This window comes from Cupressus sempervirens, chromosome 4 (genome assembly GCF_028749045.1).
Source record: "Cupressus sempervirens isolate cs-2001-9-10 chromosome 4, ASM2874904v1, whole genome shotgun sequence".
NCBI classification, from domain to species: domain Eukaryota; kingdom Viridiplantae; phylum Streptophyta; class Pinopsida; order Cupressales; family Cupressaceae; genus Cupressus; species Cupressus sempervirens.
This window is the reverse complement of record NC_143121.1, coordinates 438929768-438951816: the sequence shown is the minus strand read 5'-3', so window position 1 is coordinate 438951816 and position 22049 is coordinate 438929768. Positions and strand designations below refer to the sequence as shown.

At 31.9% G+C, this 22049-nt stretch overlaps 2 pseudogenes; one reads left to right on the top strand and one right to left on the bottom strand.

Moving 5' to 3' along the window:
- Positions 1–882: 882 nt before the first annotated feature.
- LOC149561896 (2-succinylbenzoate--CoA ligase, chloroplastic/peroxisomal-like) lies at positions 883–4498 on the bottom strand (annotated as a pseudogene).
- An 8898-nt stretch (positions 4499–13396) lies between these two features.
- LOC149561895 (calcium-transporting ATPase 1, endoplasmic reticulum-type pseudogene) lies at positions 13397–19385 on the top strand (annotated as a pseudogene).
- Positions 19386–22049: the final 2664 nt, after the last annotated feature.

Here is a 22049-nt window from a genome sequence, read left to right as displayed (position 1 = left end):
AAGAGAGGTTTTTTTCTTAATTAATTAAATGTGGACGAACTATTCAATTAAAAGAGAGGTTTTCTTTTAATTAAACGAGAACTTATTTTATTTAATTAAAAGAGAGCAAGTTATTTTAATTAAATAGGAAATATTTAATTAAATTAAAAGAGAGGTTTTTCTCTTAATTAATTAAATGTGAATGAACTATTTAATTAAAAGAGAGGTTTTCTTTTAATTATATGGGGACTTATTTTATTTAATTAAAAGAGAGCAAGTTCTTTTAATTAAATAAGACTTAGGATAAAATGATCAACCTTAGAAATAAAACAAATTGAATTTGATCAAGGAAATTGATTATATTACACACCATTGATTTAGAAAATTTGATAAATTGATAAAAATTGAATAATGGGTGACCATAGTCTAGGCGACCATTTTAGGGTGCATACAATGTCTATGATCATTGGATGATGTGGGCAAGCTTCAGGGAGATGTAACCCATGCCATGAGTTTCATGATGAATATATGCTTTGTTCCAGTGATCCTGTGACTGACTTCAACAAAAAATGATAATACTTATTCTGTGTGCTTTTGCAGCCTATATCGTATTATTCTCTTGCTCAAGCATACTAAGCTTTTAACCCAAAAAAATTGACCTACTATTCCCTATTCTCTGTATTTAGTCAAATCAACCATATCCAACTTGAAACACTCCAATTAGGATGATTTTCTAAAAACATATATTATACAAGCTTCCCTGGTTCAAATCCATGTGGCCCCTAAATCATCTCACACTTAGCTATTCAATTGGCAAAGTTGACAATCTAATTTATTTGGGAATTTTGTCTTCTATTTTATTCATAACACACAAAAATGAATAGAAGAGAGTTCGTCAAAAATTCAGAGCAATATTCTATTGTACGAGATGCTTCTAGCTGCTATCAATTCTGAACAGGGTTGAACTCTCAAAATAATTTCTCTCTTCAGTGCATCTCTCTTCACTTTTCCTGTTGTGGTTCTTGGAAATGGCTCTTTCTATGGGAAGAACATCCTTGGTGACTTAAACCTATTTATACAAAGCACAAACCATTTCTTTCCATTTTAAGGTGTGGGAAGAAAATCAAATAATTAATTACAAAACATACACAGTTGATTCTAGATACAATCTTGTCCATTGTGTCTCCATTGAAAATTTCCCAACATATAAGGCTATGTTATAAAGAATATAGCCACATAATCTACAATTTTTAAATAGTCTAATAGGAGAGGCGTACCTAGAAAGTCCTTGCTATTTACAAAACAATTGTAGTAGCATTGGGGACAATTTTTTTGCTCATTCATAGGTACATTGTTCAACATTACAAAATTTTGATGTTCCCAATGCAAACTGTCCCTTAGTTGGATGCATGCAGTAACAATTTCAATAAACCTTGGATCTGGGATTTCGATAATGATAGCTGCCAAAATCCTTAGATCCTATAATAGGATCTTCTCCACCTATTATGGTAGAAAATTATTTACTGCCATATATGAAATAGATGAGTATCATCTTGACCATCAATGAAAATTATGCTCAACAACTAAAGTTAAAGTGCTTTTGTTTGAAACAACTTAAGTTTTTGTAGATGGGAGACTTTAAAAAGAACCAAAAAGTGCCAAAAGTAATTGAGAAAAGGTGAACATATCTAGATCAATAACAAAACAAACTGCCACAATATAACAAGATGATTTTATGGGTGCAATTTTACAATAGATGATGTTATTATAAGTTGGCATTGAGCTAGAAGAGAAACACTCACGTCAAAAGGATAAAAATTTTCTCCACCACTTTTAATCAGGTCTTTAGATCGGCCAAGAAGCCATAATTTTCCCTCTTCATCAATCCATCTGAGATCCCTTGTATTTAGCCATCCATTTTCACTCAATGCTGCTACGATTGAATCATTTTAGCCCCAATACTTCAGTCTCACATGTGAGTCTCTTGTCATTATAGTCCCCACATCGTATAATTTATTAGTTTCAAGAGATTCATCACTATGTTCTATCTATATTTCCACATCAGGAGCAGGGTTTCCCACAAAAACTCCTATTCGATGATCTTGAAAATTGTTCTAATTAGCTAGATCCATGGAATAATCTTGTATTTTGGTAAAACTAACTTTTTGAATGATTGGATCATGGGAAAGAGTGAAATTCATTGAAGAATAGGCCTCTATCATACCTTTTTTAAAATAATAACAAACAAGAGTTTAGAAAAAGAAGTAGAATTAGTCTCCTTAGGAAGTAATATGAAATAGGTAAACGAATGCAACTACATGAAAGAAAATAACATGACATAAAGGTTAATATAAATCATTAAATGGGAGAGTTTTCAATGATTCTATCATCTCCCTTTCCTATTATTATAGTAGACTATAAACTATCCATAAGCCAAAAAGATCTGAGCTCTTAGAAAAAATTTAGTGACTTTCTTGATAAGTTGTGGTGATAGGCTTCTAGCTCCATTAAGTATCTTCTCAAGACTTGAAAAGCATAGTGTTGATTCTCCTTTCTTTCTTCTATTGCAAAAGCATGATGGATAGACAATTAGCAGTGTCCAAATTAGATTTATTCCCACAAGTTCATTTTTAGCCTTTACAAACATTATAGTTTTACAAAAGCAACAAACATACAAAGAAATTTTTCAAGTACAAACATTATAGTGATATATGTGGTTAGTATTTGATCTTACTGTTGACAATATAGCTGAGATTTTTGTTCCATGGAAAATATTTTCTCGACAAATGTTCCTTTTGCTCAACACTTGGATTTGGTTCTAACTTGTGTGCAACCACATTTTCCAAAAGATTAACGTGACTATATCTCTTCTTACTATGACTTTACTACATATTGATAAAACCTCTTATTTCTACTAGGTTTTGACAAACAAAAGAAACCATGTTTTTCCAAGAGAGTTTGAACTTTGGAATGGTCTAAATAAAACATTTTAATTTTTATGTTTTTAGTAAGAGAATTTAGTTACGCAAGTAAAAGTAATTATTAGTGTACCTTGAATTGATGCAATATGTAACTATATCAGCAAGCATAGTTGGTACAATGATCATTGCTGATATAGAGTATCTTTGTATTGCAAATAGAGAAAAAGCTACTTCAAACTTGGGTATAGAGATATGGCATCCTCCTGCTAGTACAATGGCCGATGCCAAAGAGATTCCACCAATGTGACATAGTGGAGAAGTGTGAAGATAAACCTATCAAACATGATATGAGGATGAACAAATGAGAATTTTCTAGATTCTATAATTTGGAGCCATCTTGAAAATAATTCTTACATTATTTTTTGTAGTTGACGGCTTAAACATCACACATTAAGGCTTGATTCCTAGGCTAAAGTGTTAAATAGTCAAAGTTGACTTACTTTTTCCAAGCCTAATGCTTCTTTAGTATCTGAAGTTTAAGGGTGCTTGTACTCTTCATACTATTTTTAAATTGATTTTTTTTGATTTGCTAAACAAGGACATGTGTTGTGAGAAGCATAATAATTGCAAAGTGCAAAGCTCTAACATAGAATTCATAAGTTAACCATACAATAATCAAAAACTACACAATTAAATCCTGATAGCAATATCACAACACAAATTATAAGTTAATTATAAATATTTGAGAGATTGATTACTTCATTATGATTGTAGCCTATAATGGCAATCTTTTCTTTTGACTGAACAATGAGTGCATCATGGCTGATTGCTACTCCCTTTGGGTTGGCTGTTGTACCTACAAAATAAAAATTATAGAGCATTAACATTCTAAGAACATGGAGGAAAGCATCTTTGAAAGAGTGTAGAACACCTGATGTAAGGAAGATGGGAGCTACTGAATCTGGTACCCAGCAAAAGTTGAGGTCGTAGAACCCTCCTACATATACTCCAATAGACTGTACTAATCACTATCAAAACTCTAGTTGAGTTCAGTATTTCTATTTAAACAAAATCAATCAAAAGTTAGAAGAATTCAGCATGCATAGACTAGTAGCACTAACAAGTAGGGTCTATTTAGTCATCTACTAAAGAAATTGATTAAAAAACTATTAGCACTAACAAGATGTCTGAATTGAACATTGTCTTTGTGTTGCTAAGATTTAGAGTTCAAACACATTCCTCTGCATTTAATGCTCTCTTTTTTGTGCTCTTTGATTGTTATCTCTTTTGAGTTTGAATAAGCTTTATCCCTCTTTTAATAAAAAATAAATGTTCAAGTTGTTTTGCATGGAAAGCTACATACTATAGCTCGAATTGGTAGAAGTTCTTGCAACACTATTTTGATGGACAATCAAAGCCTACCAATGCTCAAATGGTACACAACTAAGTCACTCATATTGATATTGCATTTGCGTTTAACATGAGTAAGACAATCATTATGTTATTCTGCTCAACAATTGTATGGCTACCGAAGTAACAACATCATGAATGCAAAAGTAGGTCTCAACACCTCCATTTATTGGCTGCCTCTTGTTCATAGAGATCACATCCTAGATTTGTATTAATCTAGCTTTAATTTGGAGTAAATGCACTAGTTTTCTAAAATTTTGGTGGTAAGAAATTTTGATTCCACTTGAATTGGTGATGTTATGTATGGGGGATCTCACCCTAACTTGAATACTTAGTAATAGCATTCTAATATGAATTTGAATGACAATTCTACAATTTAATCATCAAATTATTGCCAAATATGTGCAGAAAAAATGCTAGATAGAAAAAAGTTCAAAGCAGTAGATTTCATTATGTGTTACAATTCTATGAGAACATATTTATAGGTTCTTGTGCATTGGATTCCCTTTTCTTATTAGCAAGATATGGGAGGGAAAAAAATAGCAGAGTGGTAGTATACAAGAACTAAAGCCTTTCTCTTGCTATACCCAATTACAGTAGTTTTATTTGCATTAATTCCATTATGAAATCTCTTCAACTGATTTGCATTAATTTCATTATGAATTGCATTAATTCCATAAAATTACTATTTTTCTTGAGTTATGATTGCCCTGAAATCTCTTCAATTGGAAGCATGCTCGAACCATTTCTCGGATAGCTTTCCTCGATCACATAAACTTCTAGATAGTTGTCTTCCCTCTCTAGGAAGTTGAGGTCCCTGATTAGATGTTGGGCCCCCTAATATTCTATGGCTCAATATCTAATGCCATAGAATTTTAGGGCCACCAGATGGCATCCCCACATTCCATATGAGATCATTTGAACATAGGGAGATCTCCAAAAAATAAATGATTTTAGAGATAACTAAAATAATTGTGAGTACTTCAAACTTATCATAAGAAGGAAATCACTTATTATTTTCTTTTTTATGTTATAGATAATTTCAACTTTCAACTTCACCAAAAGACCAAGGATCCATTGAAACATTTCACTATTTTGAATGCAACTGGAGTTAGTATATTCTAGGTTTAAATGTGTTAGATTATAGCAATAAGATTTTTGTAGATACACTGCTAGATATTTTTGGTGTAGATATTTTTTATTCAATAGTTTGATTTTGTTGATAAGTTATCCTTCTCTAATTTATTTGGGCAGAATTATGTGTTTTTCATTCAATTTGCATTTGCATTGAAGGTATATTAGAATTATAGAGCACAGTCTAAATATCTAATCTACTATTCTGTAGGCTTCAAACCCCTATATTTTATAGTTGTACATCCCTAAACTTTTGAAGCACATTGTATTCTATCTCAAAACTTCAATATTGCTACATCTATAGTAAATAGTGAATTCCAATCTTGAAAATAAAACTTCAATTGAAGTCCAAAATATAAAGCTAATGCCAAATTTGGCTATGCAACTAGTTATTAGAATAATCATTATTTACCATAGATTTTTTATCTAGATATTTTTATTTTAGCGTGTCTCTGTATATCAGGTAATATTAGTGGCAGAGGAATCATAACAAATCAAGTGCTTAGTAATTAACATACATCTTTATATGAAAGTTGAGAAGGATTTATGCTTAGGTCAAAAAAATTTTAGTAAGCTAAATTTCATCCATTATATAGATTTCTTATCAAATATTTGGAAATCATAGAGCACATCTTGTTAAAATCGCATTTGATGAATCCAAACAAAAAATTCCCTTTAGAATCTACGTTCTCTATTTTATTTTGAGATGAGGAATGTTGATCATTGCCTTAACATGAGGAGCCTGACTATGAATAATTTTACATACCAACGGCTTATTTTCTTTGGGGCTCCTTTTATCTCTATCATAGGTTTACACCTTTGATCCCTGCTTCACTAGATTGAAATTGCAAGCAACACATTCTAGGGTCACTGTATGGAAGCTAATATAATGCAATAAACTCAATTTCCAAGACTGCTAGCCATTAATGGGGAGCCTAATTTCTCCTCACTTCTAAGATCAGAATAACAACAAATTTAGTATTGAGCATAGCACTTTACATGTTACAGATTCTTTTTTATGCATTGATACTTGTAACTAGTCTCCTTAGGGGAAGTGGCTATATACACATCATTTAAAACAAATAAACTGTTGGCATGATAACCATCTGCAATTAGTTTGTATTTAAAAGCTATTTAGTTTTAATAAACCAGGGAAATGCATTAGTAATGAGTAAGAGTTTTGATAGTTACCTTCATTTTACACCATAGGTTTAGTGTTCAAGCATGTAGCAATTCATAGTTTTTATACTATTTTAATTTTTTTAAACTACTATTAATAGAAATAAAATTGATTTGTTTATTCATAAATCTGTATTCTACAATTCTTTAAAATAGTTTATTTTTATTCAGAGGGTTCCCAAGCTACTATGCAATATCATATTTGTAAGTTGCAATAAAGATTTATTTGTCTATAGAACTAGAGTATACTTTTTCATTCTACAATAAAGATTTATTTGTCAATATTTTTTGAGGTATTTGTCAATAACAACCAATTGGTTAGCTCAATATCATTCTTGAGTTGAAAGCCACATTCCATAGTATAAACAATAATTTGGATGCATGTTTACCTTTTTCCTCTCTTATAGATCATGAATGATTTGGGCTTTTACTTTTTTTGTTCCTTGGATGGGAATTTATTCTTTCTTTTTCTGCCACAAATAATGAAGAGGATGAGTATTTTACTCCTTTTTCTTCCTTGCAAATAATGACTATGAATACTAGTTTACTCAACTTTGGAAACCTCTCTAAAACAAAACTATTGGAAGATAGATCGAGAGCAAAGCCTAATTTGGCTGATACACGTTGAACAAGGATTTTGGAGTAAGGGACTATAAAATATTACTTGCTTAAAGGTGTGGTTTTAGAAATTGTGGTTTGAAATGTATTTCTTTCGATTCCCTTAAAATGTCTAATAATTTTTCATTATAGAAACAAGAATCCCATACAAAGAGTTCCAAAGTACTTGAATTATTTTCTCCTATTAGGAATATTGTTACTTGAGGTTTGAGGTCACTAACATGAGCTTAACCTTAAAGACTTGCATGTTTAGTAAAAATTTGATGGGGATTCCTAGCTCAAACCTTGAAATACCAAGAAGCTTTGCTACTTAGGTTTAAGAGGGTTTGGGAACATGGGTTTTTTTGATAAAATTTTAAAATTCTCCTTTTTTCCATGTTGAAAGTTGGCTACTATAGGGGACTTTAGGACATCTTTGAGATAGCATGGGGATGTTGGGGATGGGCTTGCATCCCCTTGGGATTTCCTAATGAGGAGGATTCCTAGGAGACATCCCCCAGGGGCAAGAAGGAGGATGTCCTGTCCCTATCCCTAAAACATCCCCTTTCACTAGACATAGTATAAAACATTAGAAGGATCAACCTTAAAAAATATTTCAAAACAGTTCATGGGATACTCAAAGCAAAGTGTATCAAAAGATTCCTAACAATATGGCAACAACATAAAGTGGTTAAAGATTGCTTTCAATATTCAGGTCCAATTTGTCTCTTCACCAATGATTTAGATTAAATCATTCTACAACTTTGCACCAGAGTCCAGAAAACTTGCCTATAGTTATGAGTATATGAATACACCATATCTCCATTGCTCTAGTTAAGGATTAACATCTTGATTCAGCTAGCATATTGAATGTGCCAGAATTATGAACATGGTAGTCAACCAATCAGAACTATTAGCCTAGGGCTATTAGAAGAAGTCAAAATTAAAAAACTCTAACTATTGCCACAATACATAATTAGGAATCAGTAATGAATGATACCAAACATATTCCATGAAGTTTCAATAAAGTTGCAACATACTTATCACCTAGCTGATTTGATAGTAGTGTGTGCTAAATGCTTCAATGGTGTTTCAAACTTCCTATTTGTACATGCAGCTAGAAGCATGACAGTCTTACATCTCCAAAGGATATATAAATAACAGTCTCGACTGATGACAATATTAACAAGACACTAGACAATATATAAATGTACCAAATTACTTCTTGTGAATTGTCCATCAAGATAAACTTCCAAATTTATGATACTCTTATTATCCAACATACACATTTTGCTTAGAATCAGAACAAATACTATTACAAAAGTCTTAGAACTAGGGTCTAAAAAGCCAAAAAAATCACTTAATTAGAGGATATAGAAACTTATTGACTGTAAACAATAGGCATGTTCTGGACAACCTGGATTTTCAATTGGGGACCTAGGTCCCTACATAATAGCTAGTATGATTAGGTTCCCATCACAAGATATTGGCTATATCGACTGGGCTGCAGACTCTTGTTTAGTAGCAATATTGACCAGGTTACTTTGTAGGCACTCTAGCCTTGTATAGGTTTTTTGAGTTCGGATTCTATTCTTCTATTATCTTGGCTTTCTTTATGTATGTTTTACAGTTGTAGTCACACCATACATGCACACAAATATCACAAACATGGTTTTTACCACAAAGATAAACAATCGTGTTGATGACAATATGTCATTGGGATCACTTGGACTCATACTACATGACACATTTAGGCATACCACTGTTATCGATGAACCATATTCATGGGTTCCTTGAGAGGGGTATTGTCCATGTGGGCTAACTTGTAGTCTCCATATCTATAAGAAAAAGGTGAAAACATATGGCCCCAACTAGTTGGGCTGAATTTCCTTCTTTGACTAGGTGACACATTTACATTCATTTGGATTTGTAAAAAATGAGATTACCTACCTTAAAGTTATGAGAGTGCTTTTTAATAAGCTCAAAGGCATAGAGTATGTTCATCCAACATTTTTAGCTCATGAAAATAATTCAAACTATTAGTGTCATCACCGATCACTCCTTTAAGGGAGACACATAATTATGGTATCTCTAGTTTAGAGGCATGATAGTATTGGCTCTGTATACTAGGCTATAAGGAGTAGATCATGCATCTATAGAGACACTAGTGCAATAAGCCCAAAAAAAATAGGTTAATTGGGTATACCAATCTCTCCCATTCTTAGTTACAAATGTTTGCAATATTTTCTCAATGGTCTTGTAAGAGGCTTTTGCCTAACTATTGGATTGAAAATAATAAGGTATAGAGAAGTGATGCAGGACACAAAATATTTTTGTAACTATTTTACCTCATTTTAAAAATATGTCCCATTATTTGAGACAATAGTGGAAGATAAACCAAAATGAAATTAGATATTGTCTAGTACGAGTTGATAGATAATTTCAATGATGGTAGACCTTAATGGGCCCCCTTCCAACCACTTACTAAAATACTATGAGGTTGTGATGATAAAAATATGGCCTTCAAATAGTGGTAGATATATTTTTCTAGTTATATCTAAACCCCATGTCTAGAAGGGCCATAGAGAATTTTGAGCTTAGTGAGCCTGTCCAAGAGCTTAAATCAAATTTCTATGTTGTTGGCATTGTGAGTACTCTTGATAAATGAAAAGGAGTCTTTCTCCATCATTTTCTAATAGTATTGCACATGAATTACCTTTTGAACTAGGGCCTTACCACCTATATGTCCTCTACTGCGGCCTGAATGAGCCTCTCAAAAAATGAGTGGTATCTCACCCTTGGTTAAGTATCATTGGAGGAGACCATTATAGGATCTCCAGTACAAGACATTTGACAAGAAAAGATAGAAAAAAAAGAGTTTTCTTATCCTAATATAAGTATTTTCATCAACTCTATCAGGGAATTTTTTTTCTTATCAAATACCCATAGATGCCAACAAACTATTCTTATGAGTCTACATGTACACAAATGGGATCACCAAGGCTTGAATATTCTAATAATACATGAGATCTCCACACTTGTAGCACAAATTGACAAAACATTATTGTGTTGTAATGGTAAAAATCAAGCAAAAAATCTTCTCCTTCATGCTCAAAGTTTATGCTCATCTATATTTTAGTCTTGATTGACCCAGAACTAGTGAATCTTGGATAATCATTATTTGATTGTAGGAACATGTATTCATTTTCTTATATGTTTCAGCTTAATTTACTTAATGTTCTTAAGATTATTTTGTGTTAAATATTATTGATACACAATTATTTGGATTGGAATGCGTATGACTCTGGCTACAATTCTAAAGAGGAATTATTGGAGCTTTCTTTCCTGCCTTGAAATCATTCCACCTTTAGCTCTTGAGATCTTTAAACTACAAGACAACACCACTTGTCAAACATTTGGGTTTCATATTTAATCTGAAATCAAAATGCAAAGAAGCAAAATCCAATGAAGACATCCTACTTAGATGATTTCTATGAGTATATTATCTATTCTTTAAATACAATTTGCATTCTGTGGTTTCTAGACAAAATGAGAATTTCAATTAGAACACTTAATCACAAAATTCATCCAGTCTGTGTTCTCCTTAAAGAAGATATCTAATAGCTCCTTTCTCATTTATGGATTCCCAAAAAATATTTATCAACACTTATCTTGTTGCTTGTAACAAAATGTTGCATTTCTAAACTCAGATCTACAAGCATTTGAACCCTCCAAATATAATATTCCTTTATAAACTCTAAGTTTAACACTAAATCCATTTGAGTTTAGATATCTTGATCTCCAATTTCTTTTCCAAAATTATCCTCCAAGGTGAAACTCACCAATCTGCTCTTCTTATATGCTTATGGAATTGTTTTAGATGTTCCAAAGAATTTCAACATCCAACCTTTATAGACATTTGAGTCCTAAATTCGCGTCCCTTGATGTTAGGCCCAAATGGTCTAAGGATTAAGTTTTTAAAAATTGTACAACCACCATGAGGCCAAACTTGCATAAGATAATTAATTTGTAATTAAGTGAAATATAAATTTTTCTTTTGACCCTTAGGCCAACCCACTTAAGCTTATTTTTCAACAAATTTCAATTGCAATTATTTCATGGCTGAAATTCTAATGATCTTAGGCTCACAAGTTTTTGAAATTTACCCATCTTTTGAGCTCACATGTTCTTGATTGAAGATTGCATTAATATGTTCTGATCTTTTAGTCATCTTCATTAGTTGATGCATTAATCAAATTAGTTATTGCTATTAGGATTAGTCATGGCATGCAACTATTAGCACCAAAGTAACTTTCACCTTGTGACCTTTCTTTGAGGCATTTTGCAAATAACTAAGATACGTTGTCTATAAATCCACATTTTGCAAACATCTAGGCCTTCCAGATTTTATAGGATCATTTTAGTCACATTTGAAAATATTAGTCAACAATTTCCATATGTGCAAATATAAACATTAACTACAATATGTCCAATTTATTTGCAAGTATATTTTCCTATGAAGAAAGACCACGCCTGACAATATGAACCCAAAACAAAATAATGAGAGAATCGCTACATTGTAGGCTCAGTTCTAAAGAAAAGCTAATAAATGTTATTGTCCTTGCAAAAAGTGTAAGGGCTTAAAGAATCAAAGAATTCTAATCACAAAAACCCAGAGTCATTGTAGGCAACATGGTCATGTTGAAGTGGGCCACGATTTTTTTCCATTGTTGAATGTGGATTCCCTACTGGAGGAACATGGAGGTGTGAATATCCAAGCTAAGGATAAAAATCCCATGGAAGAAGATGATAATGTGCCAGAGGACATGATTGAAGAAGATGGTATTGAGGTAGGTGATGAAGAGGCTCACAATGATGGTACTAGCAAATCTAATAATGATGATGATGATCGTCTTGATATACCTTTACTTGAGAAGGCACACGAGCCCTTATATGAAGGCTCCCAAACAAATATACTCTCAGCTATAATGTTGTTGGTGAACTTAAAGGTTATGAATGGTATATCCAATGTAGGAATGTCACATATGCTAAGGTATGCCATTTTTGTCATCTTCAATCTTAACATACAATTACTATTCATTATATTAACAATGTATATTTTTTGTTGTAGGTTGATTAGTGAGTTTTTCTTACCACCATCAAACATTTTGCCTTGTTCTTACCAAGAATTATCTAACATTATGGATCAATTTGGAATGAAGTATCAAACAATACATGCATGTCCCAATGATCACATTCTATATCATAAATAAACATGAATTTACAATAGAATGGCTTGATTGTCATGTTAGTAGATATTGGTCAGATTAAATAACAAAAAAAGTGCCTCACAAGGTTCTTTGGTACATTCCCATTATTCCATGTCTTTAATGGTTATTCAGGTGCACTAGCTTGGCATAATTTATTGATTACCATGCATGCAATAGAATTCAAGATGACATTATGTGAATACTTGCTGATGGTTCTATATTTAAAGAGATAGAAGAAACATGGTCACACTTTAAAGAAGAACCTTGTAATCTAAGCTTTTATTGGCGACAGACGATGTCAATCCATATGGAGATACGAGATCTATTTACTCAATGTGGCCTATTTTTGTTATTAACAATAACGTTCCTCCTTGGATGTCCATAAAGAGGGAGCACATAATGTTGTCAATGATTGTGCCAGGTATTTTTTCATTTTATAGTTATCTAAATTAATTTATAAATAGTGCATTAAAATGGTCATAATAATTACGTAATGTTTATGTTCATTAAATTGCTAGGTAAATACCAAGTTAAAGATATGAATGTGTATATTGAGCCCCTAATTGATGAGTTGTCAAAGTTATGGAATGACATGACTATGTATGACATCTCTAGACCAATAGGACATCGACAATTTCAATTCCATGCAATGTTTGTATGGACAATACATGATACCCTTGGGCTAACTCATTTTTATGGTATGTTATATTGTTAAGATCACATATTTTTGGTCTATTATAGTGCTTATACATTACTATCAAATGCTTAAGTTGAGCATGATAATTGTACATGATCCAATTATACATGATCTTTTAGGTCTTCAGACAAAGGGAAAATTTGCATGTCTAGTTTGTGGTCTAAAGATGAAATCTCATCATTCAAGAAGTTTAGGAAAGTAGGTGTTTGATGAGTTTAGATAATTTCTCCACAATAATCATAGGTATCAAATTGCCTAGAAACATCTTTTCAATGGGAAAGAAGAGACATCATTAAGGTCACAAAGAATGACACCTCATTTATGAAAGTTGGAATATGATCGATTAAATCGTCGAGGCAATGTCCAATTTATCATCTGAAGTTTAAAATTTGTATTTTGATATTGTCTTTATATTTACTAATGCTATAACTGATGCTCATGAAGGTTGTCAAGGCATCAATGACCAACTTCCTAAAGGAATGAAAAGTTATCCTACTCAATTTAGTAGTTTACCATACTACAAGGATCTCCCAATCGCACATTTATTTGATGCTATGCATATTGGAAAGAATGTAATAGAGACACTATGGAAAAGGTTGGATGGAAGGCATGATAGAGAATAAATTGCCAAAATTTGTACTGACATTCATGAATCCAATCATCCACTAAAAGCTTTCATTGAATCAAATAGCAATGGAGACCACATAAATACAAGTGCCCTTCCTTGGTTATTAATGGAGCAACAAAGTGATGTATTAAAAGAAATCATAAAAAAAGAAAAATTTCCAATAGGATTTGCTACAAATATAAGCACTCTTCTATCAAAGAAAGGTGATTTTGGGCCACATTGGAAAACACATGATTGGCATACCTTTGTCAAAGTAAGTCATGTTCTCTATTTATAGTATATTTGTAAGATTGAATGTACTACCAATTGCATTATTTAATAATATATTGAAATGATCATTTTTTAATGATTGTAGTTCGTCCTACCTCTATCCCTTCCACAATAGTTTATTAAACAAGTTATATATGATCTTGGAAAATACATGAGGATAGAAGTGTTTTTTCTTAGATTTGTAGCTTTTTATCTGAAATCTATTGTATGACTTTATTTGAAATCTCGTTTATGTGTTTTTGCATGTTGAATCTCTTTAGGTGGTTATCATATAAAGAAATTGATAAAAAAGATATAAAATATTGGAAGAGAAAAATTCCACTGCTTATGTGTGAAATGCAAAAGTGTTTACCTCCAACATTTTTCAATGCTCAAGAACACTACCTCATACCTCATGCATATATTTTTTTAGTGTCAGTAGGGATATTTTTCCAAATGAATGGAAGGTATTCAATATATTTTACTCTCTTTTTAACATTTCTCTTTTTTTCTCCTCTTTTAATAGAGGCTACTTCTTTTTTAGTGGAACTGATTCCTATTAACCAAGACAAGAATAATTCTCTTTTTGCCTTATCCAGTCCTTCGATTAATGTCTTTGGTATTATTTATTGTGTAATAAAATGAATTGGTAGGCAAGTGTTTAAAGTCATTTCAATAGTAGAAAATCTTCATGGCAACTGAGAGTGAACATCCTAACCAAGGGATTGATGGAGGGGAATACAATGTTGCAATACATCTTGGAAGAAAGTTTGAGATTTCGCAACTTAAAAAAGCTCTCAATAGTATTACACATGGAAGTACAAATACTCTTCTCCATTTGGCTGCTTCTATAGGAAATCTACCATTCATTCAAAAATTCCTCCAACTCAAAACTCTTCTTGTTAAGGCTACAAATGCTCAAGGAAATACTACATTGCACTTGGCTACTCAGGGAGGTTTCTCCAAAGTTGTGGAGATTCTACTCAAAACACAAAAATACCATGTAGAAATTAGCAACAAGTACAATGAGATTTCTCTCTTCAAAGCTTGAGAAAGTGGTGATTTACCCACAGTAAAGCAACTACTAAAAGCACATTTTCCAAGTCTATACCAAATAACAGTAGATGGCCTAACCTATTTATATGTTGCAATAATTAAAGGGAACTCGGGTCAGTTATTATTTTCCTCTTTGAAAGATAAGAATTTTAATATGGCAGCTTGCTTTAGCTCTAACTGGTATGTTACATAGCTTCTAGCTAGTCAGAGATAGATCTACAAAACTTTGAGGTAAATTTTCTAATTGGTTTAGATTGGAATAATATAAAATCCTTGACATTTATTTATATGCAAAGAAATTTTCTTCTTTATGTGAATGATTACTCAAATATGTCTCTACCTATTTGATCTAACTTTAATAACATGTAGGTCTAATGAGGAGCTTCTATGGCAAGTCAATATTGATGAGATGGATTTTTTCTTCAAAAGTCTTGTCGAGTACCTTGAACTCAATGATGCCTATAATATATTTGTTCTTAACCCCAACCGTATGCCTAGTCAATGTACATATGGCTATAGGTAAGATCTTTGGCTTGATACAAAGAAGTAAATTATCTCTAATATTTTAGTAAGAGTGGTATGTGAAATTTCACTATAATGATGTCTATCAAATTGTTTATTTGATGATTTGTTTTGTTCTGTTGTAGGAGAGGCTTGTCAGAAACAAAAATCAAATTTCTTAAGTAGGTGCTTCATATTTTCTAGGGTTTATGCTACCAATACAGTATAATTTATCTAAATATTACATACAGTGATACAACGAGACTTTTTTATGTTTACCTAATTGTTTTGGAAACTATTAGTCTCTCTATGTATCAAAACCCATTTAGCAACTATTTGATATATGAATGTCTAACATGTCTTTTGATTGAAATTAGATCATGAGATGTATTTCTTCTTGGTTGATGTCATTAGATCAACTCTGTAATGTCCCTTTCAAATTACATTTATACCTCCTTGGCCGGCATAGACTTCATGGTGGCCCCATTTTATTAAAAGAGACTATTAAATTATAAAAATGTAATTTTATAAATAGAGTACTTCAATTTTATTTAATTAAAATAATAAAGTAAATAATTTAATATTTTAATTTTTTTTGAAACCATCACCTGACCTCTCCAATTGAAAATTGATGATGCACCTTGTCTCTTGGTGAGGTGAAGAATACTAGGTCAACTCCCAGTCTCCTAAAAAATAGTTAATTGTCTCCAATCTTTCAGAATGACTCATATAGATAGTAGACCATGCTTCTTCATGTAACTACTCTTCTTCCAAATATAAACAATGTTGTTTATGTGTTTGGAGCTTGTATAGATGCTCTAAAGCATTTACTTAATCTATAAAATATTAATAATGGTTAGTGAGAGACTGAATAGGATGTTTACAATGTTTATGCTTTCAAGGGATACAATGGTTAATGGAATGGTTAGGGGATATAGAGGAAGATATAATGGATGCAATTTCCATATTCATTGCAAATTGTATTCTCTCTTATTCACATGGAAAGGTTTGGATCAAGTTTAGCATACATAGAGCCTAGAATAGTGCCTTTTATCTCTAGCAGGTTCTTCTCTAAGTTCATAAATACTAAACAATTGAGTTTTCTATAAGCTCATAAATACTAAACAATTGAGTTTTCTTATAGTTTTCTCTAAACAATATAAACTGTGTTTGGAGAAATTACCTGTTCCCCCACTTCCCATGGAGTTCCAAGATGAGAAGTTGTTCTTCAACTATTATGTTGCCCCTCTTAACAATAGGGCTCAGATAGTTGAGCCACCTCAATTTGTAGCTCTTTCTAGTTCTTCTTAGTCCTTAAACAGAGTCAGTGAAACACAATTGAGTAAGATGTCCATGTTAACAACACTGAATCAAAGTAATGAATAATGATAAAAATCACAATTTTAATAGTCTACCAATAGTATTTTATCATCAAGTTTCTCTCAAAAATTGTTATCTATGATCATGAGGACAAGATAGTCAAAGTGAGTGAAACAGAGTCGAGTAGAATCTTCATGTTAAAGTGGACAAGGACCAATTCAAAAGGTAGAATGATGATTAATAACAAGTATCTGGGATCCCATAATGTTAGCATGTCACAAATTCTTGGATTTGACTCTATCAATCTTTTACTATCAACATTTATTTTCAAGCTTCATGATCCATCTGAAATAGCTAAAAAGGGAATTTAAAATGGGTGTGCATGAATTTCAGAGGAAATTAAATGAAACTAGAGAAAATCTTTCATTGTTTCATAGATATTGTCATATTTAAAAATCTTGTATACAATTATACTCCCAAGGATTCTGGATTCAATTGTGCTTATCTTTCTAAAATAATGCTTTAGATCATTCTTTATGATCAGTCATAAAGGTAATGAATTAGAAACCTTGAGGCACATTAACATAGAAAGTGAAAACTTAATTTTTATCATCATATAATTGTTTCACTATGAGCTTTACCTTCGAGCTCATAGAAAGGGGAGTTGAATGAAACTGAGGGTAGCTACTTGTTTTGTCCCACTTCTCACTATTTTAATCTTCCTAACACACTCATTTTTAGCCAAGCATAACCAGACATCATATTTTTATTTATCTCTTATAGCACTAGTTTCTATTCAAGCTTTTCATCTAAGAAAGGAAGAAGGAGAAAATGAATTCAAAGGATTTGATGAGGGAAGAGGATTCAAAGAAGAAGCTCTCATCTTTATCATTTAATGATGTGGCACTTGGATTCTTCTCCTCGTGTAAACATCAATCTCAGTTTGAAGTTGAAGAAGCCCTTGACCTTCATTGCAAAAGAAGAGAATAATCAGAGGAGTCACTAAGACATGTTATGTATCTCAGTTGTTGGGGTTTTAATTAATTATTTTCTTTCTCTACAATATGAGAAATAAAAAGCTTTGCAACAGATGTATATGTGGAATATATTAAATTTCCATGGCTCCAACTATAGAGCCAATTGAATTGTAAAATAGATCCTAATTTGGGTCATCTTTTAACTTTCTTATAATTGTGTAAAACATTAATCTATTAAAGAGCCTGCTACATCCTATTTATTAATGCTCATAATTTTAATAAAATGGAGTTTTATAATGAAAATTCAAGTGTTCTAAAAATCACTTAATTACTTTTATGATAGTTGGTCGAGTAATTCTTTTTCTCTTAGTTAAATTCATTCTGCTATACTATTTCTCCATCATTGGCAGGTGAAACTTGCTAGTTTCCTTCTTCTTCATCCTTTTCTAACAAAATGCCTTCCACACATGTATTTTTAGGCATCATCATCATGGGTTGGTTCTGTGATCAAATCATTTTGTCCTACATTTTCAAATTTTGAGTTTCCACAAGCAATAGATTGATCACCATTATTTAGTTATCAGACATAATTGTCTTTTTAATTGTGGAAACCAAATTCCTTTTTTAAGATTATTATTTGTTGCAATGACATCTGTATCTAAAAGAAGCAAAAATATCAATTCACTTTACTAACAGATTAATTTTTTTAAGAAAGAGTTAATTTTAGATTGTCTAGGAATTTACTTCTAATTTTTGGTTTTGGATAAATGGATTTCAGGTACATGATATCCTCACATATTGGTGAAGTTGTCTCAATATTATTAATTGTAAAATTATGTATGCCAAAGGGCTTGATACCTGTCAAGATTTTGTGGATAAACTTGGTGACTGATGGGCCATCTGCAACAGCTTTGGGTTTCAATCCACTAGATGTGGACATAATGAAGAAACCCCCTCAAAGTAGTGACGATTCTCTAATTAATGCATGGGTGTTGTTCTAGTACTTGGTATTTTCTTCTCTCAATACTCTGTCAATCAAATTATTTTTATTGTTAAACCAAAGGTGGCATAATATAATAGTAAAAACTAATTTTGATTGCACATCTTTATTTTGTAGGTTATTGGTCTTTATGTTGGTGTAGCTATAGTTGGTATTTTTTCTATATGGTATACCCATGGAATATTTTTGGGCATAGGTTTATTGGAGGATGGTCATACTCTTGTGAGCTGGACTAGTGCTCTTCTTGGGAAGGTTTTGCTATGTCTCCCTTCAAGGCAGGAACACAAGTTTTTTCCTTTGATAGCAATCCATGTGATTACTTCTCAACTGGAAAAGTTAAAGCTATGACACTTTCCTTGACTATGCTGGTTGGAATTGAGATGTTCAATTCGTTAAATGCATTATCGGAAGATGGAAGCCTTCTTGCCATGCTGATGTACTATATTTTTTTAATAGGTGAGACATGATTCTATAGTCACATATTCATTCGAAGCATGTAATGAGGAATATACACAAGCTCCTAGTGATAGAGATACAACATCTTCCTCAACATCTTACTATGGTAGCTTGCTTTAGCTCTGACTAGTCTGTTACATAGCTTCCAACTGGTCAAAGATAGATCTGCAAAACTTTGAGGTAAACTTTATAATCAGTTTAGATTGGAATAATATAAAATCATTGACATTTATTTATATGGCACCTATTGGTAGAATAGAAATTGTTCTCCAAATTACATCTTTTTCCACATAGAATAGTTAAAATAAAACTTGATGGTGCAAAGAACAATGGGAAAAATAGTAAAGAGTTTTTCTTGCTAAACAGATGATTTTAGCTGTAAGATGGCCCATTTTAACATTAATCTTATGCAATTTTAATCTTATGTAATTTTAATGTGATCGATATCCTTCTATAAGATGATTATTGTTCTCATCATTGGCTTTGAGTCAATGTGTTGCACCATATAACAAACTTTTTCTTGATGTTGCATATAAACTTTGCCAATAAGTAAATGTGTTCAACATTTTTCAAGATCTTGGCACTTGAGCTGCAGTATCTAGTCTAAGTGTTTCAAGTTCTTGTACCATAATTTTTTATCCATTCAATTACATGTCATGTGTTTTTGCAAGGATCCAGACTAGTTTAAGCCTTCATTAGGAGAACATGTTCATTTCAAAGGATCAAATGCGTACAAGGTTCACATTTCAGGTATCAGTTATGATTTCATTCTACTCTCTTTTACATTTATTAATGATATAAATCATTTTTAGGATTGATATGGTTTCCATTTTTGTTTTCTAATTGATATGGTTTACATTTTTGTTTTAGGAAGACTTTTGTATCAATATTTTAGATGATATTTCATAATCTATCTTCTACATTAACCAAGATCACATATCAATTGAGCCTCTACAATTTATTTTCATCTAGAGACAATTCTAACACTTTGTGAACATTATGTTATGGTAGAAGAAAACAACAAGGACACTCTTGGAATCATCTGAAAGGAGCCATGGGGACAATTCAAAGCAATATGCTTCTCTAAGTAAAAATAAAGAAGCCGGTAAAAGGGATGAAGCTTCCTTCTAAGGGGCAAAAACACCTTCCACTCCACGTAAATCACACAACTTCTCAACATCAAGGTCTTCCATATTTCAGTTAAATGAAATTGATCTCTCTAACCTTGTTGATATGGACTATGGTAAAGTGTTTGATATGTAATTGTATGATGGAATAGAGAAAATCTAGAGCACCACTATAACTTATAATATAGAGGGATGGTGATAGTAGTTAGTTGGAGGTCGGTTTCGACATTCCATCCATCCATTTTTGGGTACATGTTGATAATGTCATTTGGTTGTTGTTATTGATCAACATAATAGTTCTATTCACATTATATATCAAGTAAATAAATGGCTTGACATTACTTAAACTTTTCATGCTATCCATTTCTTTATATAATCAAAAGGCTTGAAATGTGGCAAAATGTTCACAATTAAATGAGGACAATCCCTGTGGAAATTAACTAAACTTAGTTGAATTGTACAGTAATAAGTCATGTTATGTGTACCTCGTATGTTCAAAACATGAAAATGAGTCTTTTTATCAGATGTTTATCTTTTAGTGGGCCCTATCAACCATGGACTACCTTCACACAATGTACATGGTTTGTCTCAATCATATAACTAATTATATATTCTTCATATTAGTTATTGTCGATGTTTTTCAGGCATTCTATAAAATAGTTCACATGCCTTATGTATGAATGACATTCTGCATGCATCCTTTACTCTCTCTCATCTGGATGATGATGGATTATGTAGAGTAATCTGAAACCATGATGCTAAAAAACATACACAAGAAAATCCAAAATGAACTTGCACTACAAATGGATTGTGCAAATCTGATATTGGTAATTTTGCATGCATGTCTACCAGGACAATCACAACTTAAACATATATTTGTCCTAGTAGACATGCATGCAAAATTAACAATATCATATTTCCACAATCCATTTGTAATGCAAGTTCATTTTGGATTTGATTGTGTGTGTTTTTTAGCATCATGGTTTCAAATCACTCTGCATAATCCATCATCAGTCAGATTAGAGAGTGCAGGATGCATGCAAAATGTCATCTCATACACAAGGCATGTGAACTATTTTATACAATGCCTAAAAAAAAATTTACACCTAGGTGTTGGTCGAAATTTCCACCTTCATTGGTCAAAATTTCCACCAACACCTAAATTTTTTTCTACCTTTTTTGGTCAAAATTTCTACCTTCATTGGTCGAAACTTTCTACCTTCATTGGTCAAAATTTTTTCCTACCTTTGTTGGTCGAAACTTTCGACCTTCATTGGTCAAAATTTCCATCAACACCTGAATTTTTTCTACCTTTGTTTGTCAAAATTTCTACCTTCATTGGTCAAAACTTTCTACCTTCATTGGTCAAAATTTCCACCAACGCCTAAATTTTTTCCTACCTTTGTTGGTCAAAATTTCTACCTTCATTGGTCAAAAATTTCTACCTTCATTGGTCAAAATTTCCGCCAATGCCTAAATTTTTTCTTACCTTTGTTGGTCAAAATTTCTACCTTCATTGGTTGAAACTTTCTATCTTCATTGGTCAAA